We start from the raw sequence: 10,066 nt of genomic DNA, 5'->3' as shown, positions 1-10,066 counted from the left end.
AAAAATGGTATCTTGGCATTTGAGAAAACAGCAAATGCAGGAAGGTCTCTCTGACTTTCTCATGCCCTTCTTCCCAGAAGCAGGCCATAAAAGAATAATCTGACCTTTCTCTAAAGTAACATGTAAGACACTCATTTAACAGGTGTCCTCCTAATACCCAAAGGGAAGGAATGTTCTTATCTCTGAAGACACAGGGACACAGAAGAATCTTGACAAACAGGCCTTACTAAGTTCCTCCCCAAATTTATCACCATTAGATCATACCCTCTTTGTCCAATCATACTTTTGCGTGACTGTCCACTTTTCATCAAGCCTAAGCATAAAATTACACAGGTCTCCCTATTTCTTTGGGTATTAATTTCTGAACGTCCATGTGTCACATAAAACTTAAATACAGTTGTGTGTTTCTATCTTGTTAATCTGTCTTTTGTTATAAGTGCCTCTGCCATGAGCCCAGCAATGGGTAAAGAAAGAAATCTTTTCATCATTCTACCATAAAGACACATGCTCACGTATGTTTACTGCAGCACTATTTACAGTAGCAAAGACTTGGAACCAACCCAAATTCCCCTTAATGACAGACTGGATAAAGAAAACGTGGCACATATACACCACGGAACACTATGCAGCCATAAAAAAGAATGAGTTCACGTCCTTTGCAGAGACATGGATGAAGCTGGAAACCATCATTCTCAGCAAACGAACACAGCAACAGAAAACCAAACACCGCATGTTCTCACTCATAAGTGGGAGTTGAACAAGGAGAACACATGGACACAGGGAGGAGAACATGACACTTCAGGGCCTGTCGGTGAAGGGGGGAAAGGGGAAGGAGAGCATTAGGACAAATACATAATGCATGCGGGGCTTAAAACCTAGATGACAGGTTGATGGGTGCAGCAAACCACCATGGCACATGTATACCTATGTAACAAACCTACACGTTCTGCACATGTATCCCAGAACTTAAAGTATAGTAATAATAAAAGGAAGAAATCTTTTCTCCCCTACACTATCTACACTGTTTCTTTTTTTGGGGGGGGGGGGGGTTGTCCTTTTCTTTTTTATTTTATTTTATTTTATTATTATTATACTTTTATACTTTAAGTTTTAGGGTACATGTGCAGGTTTGTTACATATGTATACATGTGCCACGTTAGTGTGCTGCACCCATTAACTCATCATTTAGCATTAGGTATATCTCCTAATGTTATCCCTCCCCCCTTCCCCCACTCCACAACAGTCCCCAATGTGTGATGTTCCCCTTCCTGTGTCCATGTGTTCTCTTTGTTCAATTCCCACCTATGAGTGAGAATATGTGGTGTTTGGTTTTTTGTCCTTGTGATAGTTTGCTGAGAATGATGATTTCCAGCTTCATCCATGTCCCTACAAAGGACATGAACTCATCCTTTTTATGGCTGCATAGTATTCCATGGGGTATATGTGCCACATTTTCTTAATCCAGTCTATCATTGTTGGACATTTGGGTTGGTTCCAAGTCTTTGCTATTGTGAATAGTGCCACAATAAACATACGTGTGCATGTGTCTTTATAGCAGTATGATTTATAATCCTTTGGGTATATACCCAGTAATGGGATGGCTGGGTCAAATGGTATTTCTAGTTCTAGATCCCTGAGGAATCGCCACACTGACTTCCACAATGGTTGAACTAGTTTACAGTCCCATCTACAGTGTAAAAGTGTTCCTATTTCTCCACATCCTCTCCAGCACCTGTTGTTTCCTGACTTTTTAATGATTGCCGTTCTAACTGGTGTGAGATGGTATCTCACCATGGTTTTGGTTTGCATTTCTCTGATGGCCAGTGATGATGAGCATTTTTTCATGTGTTTTTTGGCTGCATAAATGTCTTCTTTTGAGAAGTGTCTGTTCATACCCTTTGCCCACTTTTTGATGGGGTTGTTTGTTTTTTTCTTGTAAATTTGTTTGAGTTCATTGTAGATTCTGGATATTAGCCCTTTGTCAGATGAGTAGGTTGCAAAAATTTTCTCCCATTCTGTAGGTTGCCTGTTCACTCTGATGGTAGTTTCTTTTGCTGTATCTACACTGTTTCTTAACCCATCTGTTAAAAATCAGAAAAATAACTCTGAAAGTATATTATAAATTTAATCTTAGTATGAAATTCTCTTTCTCAGACATTATTCTCACCATCAAATTCTATGTTCTCTGAACACTCAGAAATGTATGATCTTGAATACTTAAAGTTGGAATGAACTGGGTTAAGATCTGTTTCCTTTCTCATGATCTTGGCAGCATCTAGGATGCCCTCTGCCAAAATTTCAGGCAGCTGTATAAAATCTGGTGCTTGGGAAAGAGCAGACGAATGAAATAGATGTGTGGGTGCCATTGTTTGTTGAAAATTTATAGGTTTCCCTTTTAAGTTTCAGATTTATAAGCAGTGTGAATAATTATCTGCTGTGTCTAAGGTTGTAATTTTATTCAAGAATGCAGGCACACACATCTAACACTGGAAAATATTATTATGCTTTTTAAATTTTACAAGTCTCTTCTATAATTTATGCAATTAGTACACTTAGAAATCTTTACTGATTGTGCTGATTAACTGAAGTGTACCAGTTTTCTGATGTGTGAGACAGTTTGTCTTTTTCTGTTGACTCAACACTAAAGCTTTGCAGTATATTGAGCCTTAACCCTATTCTGCCCATCCCAAAGCTGAATGTAAGGTTAAATAAGATACAGCCCATATATTTCTCATTCTTATGCCATTCCACATCCAACAATGTTAGACTAATCTAGAGGGATTCAGAGTACTTTTGGCTTCAACTCTGAAAACGTGAAGAGCTTGGAAGTCATCGCTCCTGCCCCTACGACAAGAAAAAGTTGAACAAGTTGAAAATCAACCACTTTTTTTAGATCTATTAGAGAGGTGAGACGGTGGACAAAACATTACATTACCCTGAAGAGTCAAATGAATTCAGGGAGACACAGCCAAGATCAACTTACCTGGGGCAGAAGCTACTAAAGCTATAAATGGATAGGAACAATTAAATGGGAATTTTGATGAATTTCTGGAAGCTGAGTAGCTCTTCATATTGTCATAGTTGAAACCAAAAGCACTCTGAAAAAATTTTGGGGACTTTAGTCAAGAGTAGCCCCACACTTCTGTGGATTTTACCTTCAGGAATCCCACCAGGTTCATAAATTGAAGAACCTCTCATGGCTGTGGTAGAGGGAGGAGAAGAGTGATCATTTGAAATACACAAGCATTCTGCAACAAAGTGAGAGATAAGTTTGAAAAAGGTGAGAGAAGCAGTTGTGAAAAGCCACATGAGTGACATATTTCATTATGATGGCATGGACAAGAACAAGCCAGTGGAGATGCTTGCATGACATCAAGCACCAATGCGAAGGATGAGTGAGAGGGGAGAGGCTGGAGGTAGAGACAAAAAGCCTTTGCAGGATCTCAGACGTGCAGCGAAGAGGACTAGCGCCAGGTGGGGGAAACAGGGAAGTTAGAGAGGAGTTCATGTTGGTCATGGGCACATGACATCTATTTCTACACCTCGGTTTCTCATCGTAAGAAGCCTCATACTTGAAAATGCAATAATTTAATAAATACTTATTGAGCACATATAAAATATTAGACACTGTTTTATATGACACTAAAATGAATCAAATATCAATCTTTCCTTCTAGAACCTCAAATCTAGTTGGAAAGACAGACCCATATGAATAAATCAAATGTAAGGCAGAGCATGAAACAATTTTTATTAGTAATAGGCTCCAGATGTTCCCTTCTGAGACTTCAAGTCTTGTCTTCTTTTAGCCCATTCTAACAATGGTCATTCAAATACTAGAATAGATAAAGATTAAAAAGAGGAGAAAGAAACCTCAAAGTAGTCAGACAAAATGTCCACCTATAATTTATTTATTTATTTTTGAGACGGAGTTTCACTCTTGTTGCCCAGGCCGGGGTGCAATGGCGTGATCTCTGCTCACTGCAACCTCCGCCTCTTGGGTTCAAGTGATTCTCCTGTCTAAGACTCTAGAGTAGCTGGGATTACAGGCATGTGCCACCATGCCCAGCTAATTTTTGTATTTTTAGTAGAGACGGGGTTTCACCATGTTGGTCAGGTTGGTCTCAAACTCCTGACCTCAAGTGATCCACCGCTTTGGCTTCCCAAACTTCTGGGATTACAGGTGTGAGCCACCACATCGGGCCTGATCATTTAAATACTGGTGGTTGAATATTAAGTTTGAATATTAGTTTTTAGCTTGAACTATTAGAAATATGGTAACAAAAATGATAGAAATGTATAGTTGCCAAGAACATTAGAAAAATTGTGAATTTCGTTTGAATCTTTTACTCTGAACTTAAAAGCTTCATTGAATTTCTAAATAACTTCTTCTACCATCCAAGTCAATTCATGAAAAATTGAGACGCAGACCAAAGTAGAGACTTTCCAAATTTGTGCACGTGGTATGCAAGAGCAAGATGAGGCAATGAGCTGATGACAGAGCATCTACAAAAAGGTGCCTTGCAAACATTTGGAAAACTGAAACTAAAGTAGAGGCAGGGATAGACATGGATAGACATGCTCACTTCTTCAACACTGATGTAGTTAAAGTCTTGAGAATAATTGAATTACTAAAGGGGAAATTGTTTAGACAGAAGAAATAAGAGCCAAACACTGAGCCATGTGGTAAATAATCATGTCTTGGTGAGAGGAGAAAGAAACCTCAAAGTAGTCAGAGAAAATGTCCACCTATAAAGTAGAGTACCAGGAGATAATGTTCTCATAGAACATAAGGGATTTGAGATTTCAGAAAAAAAGCAACAGTCAGCAAATACTAATGATCTAGATAGATCAGGGAAATTGTTGACTGAGAATTAGACAAATATGCCCCCTAATACAATTTGGAAGATATGGTTTTGGAAGACGCCAGAATTCCATGTACTTCAGTTGGGGATTGAGTCTTGCTTTTCAGATTAGGAAGTGTTATCATTTATCTCTTTGGGCAGGGTAACTAGAAAGACTGGAGTGTTGGTGTCCTTGTCTTGCTGCCAGCAGTGATGCCTCCTCTTTGGCTCAAGGAGAGAGCTGCAGCACTGAAAGAGCTTCATGCTACTCTGAGCTCTGCCTACCAGGTTTCACAGTAGTCCTATATTACAGTATCTCTGATTATTGTCCTTAAAGTTAATGTATATTCATTTTCCCAGAACTTCAGAGTAGGACATGGATTTTCTACCACTAACCGGCAATATTTTTTGAACCTGAGATACTTTTTAATCTGTGCTATTGTACTCAGTTAATAGCCTTATGCTGAGTTCTATGCAATGACATTGTTTGTCATTAAAGATACAGAAAAATGAGACGTATGTCCTGCCTCATGGAGAAAGATATGCAACACAGATCTGATGAGTTGTACAGAGGCATGCAAAGTATTGAAAGATCACATGAGGTGGAGCCTAACAGACTGAAAGTTTGTTGACAGAAATGTTTTCTGCCAAGAAGCTCCCAGTCCCGGGTCTCTTACTCCCTCCTCCTTCCCCTTTTCTATCCACATCATGCTTAATTAGTTTGTGGACAGCAAGTGTTGTATCTTTGCAGGCGGAAAGACGTCACTCCAGTAGTGTGCCTGGTTCTCTTGACTTGCCAGTTAATGCCCCATCTGACTCATGGTGCCACAGGTATTTATTGCTCAACAAGCCAGGTGTGATAGCTCTGGGAGAGCCAAATCCCACAGCCATAATGAAGGCTAGAATTTTCATTTAGTAAACAACTTGGTCCATATAATTTTGGCTTTGTTTTCTTACTTGATCGCACTGTCGCCTGAAAAATACAGGTTTGTAAAACTACATATTTTACTTTGAATTTATTTCTAGAAAGTGTGTCAGTTGCAATAGCAAAATTTAGAATAATTTTTTCATCTCTATTTTTTTGAATGTTTCATTCCATTTTTTTTTTTTTTTAGAATCATCCCACATCTGAATAGAAGGAAACCTTAAAAACGATCTGATCTGGGACTACTATCTGATTCTTGAATCAGGTAATTCCTCTAGCCATGTGCACATCAGCTATTCAGTTACCCAACAGATGGTGGCATGTAACTATACTTACCATCAGTCCAAAACAATGAAACTTCTTTATGAGATGGTCTATTATTTCTTTAGGGTGTTATCTTTTCTGGCTTTCAGAACAGAGGCCTCATAACAATTCTATTATCTGCACAGTGTTGTACAATTTTCAAATTGCTTTCACTTGCATTTCCTCATTTGAGTCTTACATTCCTGTGGGAAAAAAAAAGACAGAACTGCAGAGCTGGTATTGGCCCTGGACACCAGAACAGACACTCAGACGGCTGGGTTATATTCACCAGCTCATATTATGGTGACTGTCAGAATCTTTTTCAACACGTCTACATGACTGCCTCAAAAACCTTTATTGGCACTGAACTTATGAAACTACAGATTCCTGAAGGACAAATATCCCATGTCCTAGTGTTCAAATTAAATTTCTATTCTTCAATGTAGTGGTTGTAGTTGACGGGGAAAAAAAAACTCATTATATCATTGTGCTTTGCCATTATTGTAAGGAAAATAATGCCATTATTTTTTTTAATTTAGAAATAAATTTAGAGACTTCAAGATGTCAAACCGTGTAAGAGTTGCCCTAGTTTACGCTTGAAGTTATATCAAATAATATTCATCATGGATTTTGGATTTTGTGCCTCTTATGTGGCAGTCACAGAGCTAAGCTCTCTATATACCTAGTGCCCCTTAAAACTTACACCACCACTCTGAGGTGTCGCTATTCCCATTTTATAGTTGAAAAAAAAATGTTGAATAAAATTTGTAGGAGGCCATTGATTTAGACTAAGTTCCTGTTCTAGGCCCAACAGATCTAACCAATATGGAGTCCTTCATGCTAGTAAAAGCAATTAACTTGGGAGGATACTCGTATATGGGTAGCTGGATTCTGGTTAGTTACAGTAGCTGGGCTTTCCTCAGTTGTAGTGGGCCAGCTAATTCAAATAAACTGTAACAATTAAGTTGTCCTTTTTGCCTCACTTCTATTTTCTATCCATAAAAACTGCCTAAACACATTGCAGATCAGGAGTTCTTAGAACCTTTTGGTTCTGAGGGCTGCCTGATTTGTGAATCATTTTTGTTTGTTTGTTGAATGCTTTCCTTTTCTCCTCAAATAAACTCAGTTAAATTTAAAGTTGTCTAGGTTTTTTTTTTTTTTCCTTTTAACAAAACTAAGGCTTAAGCAGGTAACAAAACCAAGGCTTAAGCAGGTAGAACAACTCGCCCAACGGTTAAGATCAGAAAATCACAGGCTTTTGGATTTAAAATTTTAGATTAAATTTAGATTTTTCTGACTTGAAATCTTGAGCTCCTAGATGTCATGCTAGTATTTTTTCTCTTTTCTTTTCCTTTCTTTTTTTCCCTTCCTTTCTTTCTTTCTTTCTCTCTTTCTTTCTTTCGAGTGTTTTTCCATTTTTTTATTTCAATAGTTTTTGGAGTACAGGTAGTTTTTGGTTACACGGACAAGTTTTTTAGTGATGATTTCTGAGATTTTAGTGCACCTCTCACCTGAGCAGTGTACACTGTATCCAATATGTCATCTTTTATCCCTCACCTGCCCCCCAATCTCCCCACCTCCCAAGTCCCCAAGATCCATTATATCACTCTTATGCCTTTACGTCCTCATAGTTTAGCTCCCACTTTTAAGTGAGAACATATGGTATTTGGTTTTCTATGCCTGAGCTACTTCACTTAGAATAATGGTTTTCAGCTCCATCCAAGTGGCTGCAATGACATTGTTTTGTTCCTTTTTATAACTGAGTGGTATTCCTTAAAGCATGATGTCCAGACTATCTGCATTAGATTTACCTGGGATATGTATTAATAAATCAGTTTCCTAAAACTTTCCTCAAGGCTACAAAAAAAAAAATTCTGGAGATAGGGTGCAGGCATCTTTATTTGGAGCAAGTTTTCATTTGGATCACTAAGGTGTGAGAACCACTACACTCTGCCACCACCCTCCCTCTCAACCACTTTTACAAGAGTGAAGGAAGGGTGTGGAAAAGCTTTAGGCTTCATTGCCTACCAACGGTACCACCACACAAGGATGATTAAAACCAGTGTTTACTGGGGCTTATAGCCATCACGGGGGATGCACCTGGCTATTTTGAGATGCTTGGGCCATGTTTTATGCAGAATTGAAAAATGGAGAGTTTTTACTATCTTCCACTTTTTTGTTTAGAGATAGTGATGATAAGTGAAGAAAAAATCTCAGAACTTTGTGTATAAATGCTGTATATATTTCTAAATAGCACCTCTTCTCCCTGTTTCGAGGTCTCTGCAGGTAAGCTATTACCATTCTTTTGGGGTATTCTTGCCATAATACTTTCTTCAAAAGTGGGATAGGGGAAAATAATAAATCTCATGAGCCATTGAGGACTGTTTATTGGAGACAGACATGCCAGGATGAAACTTGCCACTTTGATCTGTGTGGAAGAGTGTGCAACGTAGGAACCATGAATGCTCAAAAACTCCTCTGAAATATGTAAAAGAGGGTGTTTATGGGGAGAATCATGGAAGGACATATTGTCTTCAGGGTTTCAAAATGAGCCCAATATCAGACATGAGGAATCTTCACACTTAAATATCAATATGAGTTTGTACATAAATATTGCTCCATCCTGCCTGATTCTTGTGTGGATGTCCTGCCTCTCCAGCTAGTCTGCCATACTTCTTTGCAACTACTCCAAGCTCTAGTGTAGTGAAAAATACTTATTTGGTTGCTTTTTTGATGTTGAGTATGAAAATCCAATTGCAATTTGGGTAAGGTGTTCTGCAGAGACTCCTGGTTTTCTAAAGTAGAAGAAAAATAAGTTATTATCTTCTGTTTCTGTGAGATTCTTCATGACTTTTGCAAAATAAACATGATAGTACAATTTAGTTTTTCCCATATTTCAGTTTATCAAAGTGTGATATAAATATATGATTAATCAATCATGAGGGCTGCCCTGTGTAGACAGTATTCACCCCACCCTCATTTTTACTGATGAGAAAATATGACTCCAGAAGTAAAGGTAATTGTACAAAATGATAGAGCTTATGCCAGAGTCAAAACAGTAATTTAAGTCACTCCAAACCAAGGGCATTTTCCTCTTCAAGAAACCTCCGTGGGAAAAACTTCTTCAAAGAGGGATAAAAAGTATAAATTACTATTGTTATTACCATACACTATTGATATTATTATGCCTCATGTAGGTTTAGCTTTACTTCTTTCAGAATGCTGATGCCTGTTCCAAGGGCTTCATGACAATAAACTGTAAAATATTTCCTGCTTTTGAATATTTTGAGATTATAAGTGCAAAACCTGCTTGAACGGCTAGATGTTGTTTTCATTTATTTTCTTTGTGGGTGGTCTGCTGTGATTCCCAAGACCACCACCATTGTAGAGCTGGAACACTGGCTGATGATACCCTGGGGAATTTAGAGCTGTGGTTTTGCCTTCCAAAACGACAGCTGAGCTAGCCAAGCCCAGGTCAGCACACTCACGCACACATACACACTCACGCACCTGCATAAAGAGATTAGCCTCCAGCCTCAACTCCACCCACTCAATCCCTTCATCTAAGTGTTCCTCTTGCCTTTCCAAAGCATCCACTCCCACCCACAGACATCCAGAGATCTAGGCATGCACATCTCAAGATCCTAGGGAAAGCCTTCCCAATCCAGTGATTCAGCTTTCTCAAACAGCAACCTGAGCATTCGGTCAGGAAATTCTTATCTCAGTGTGTCTCATCTTGAAAATGCATCTACCTCAGCATCAATTTCTTTCTCTCTGTCCTGAGGCTCCCTGCATGCATTAAAAGCAGAAAGCAATTCCACCACCCATAATGTTATGCTTCTTTCTGGCCATTTGACATGTGTCAGGTGTATTCCGTAAATCAGATGCAGGCCTGGGATCTGCCCAGTCTTTGTCCTCTAACTTTTGTATTTCAGCCGATAGTCTGTGCTGCTCTTTAGAAAACAGTGATACCTGTAACTACCTATAGAAGTTTTGA

This window comes from Gorilla gorilla, chromosome 2, assembly GCF_029281585.2.
Source record: "Gorilla gorilla gorilla isolate KB3781 chromosome 2, NHGRI_mGorGor1-v2.1_pri, whole genome shotgun sequence".
Taxonomy (NCBI): Eukaryota; Metazoa; Chordata; class Mammalia; order Primates; family Hominidae; genus Gorilla; species Gorilla gorilla.
This window is presented reverse-complemented; position numbering follows the sequence as displayed.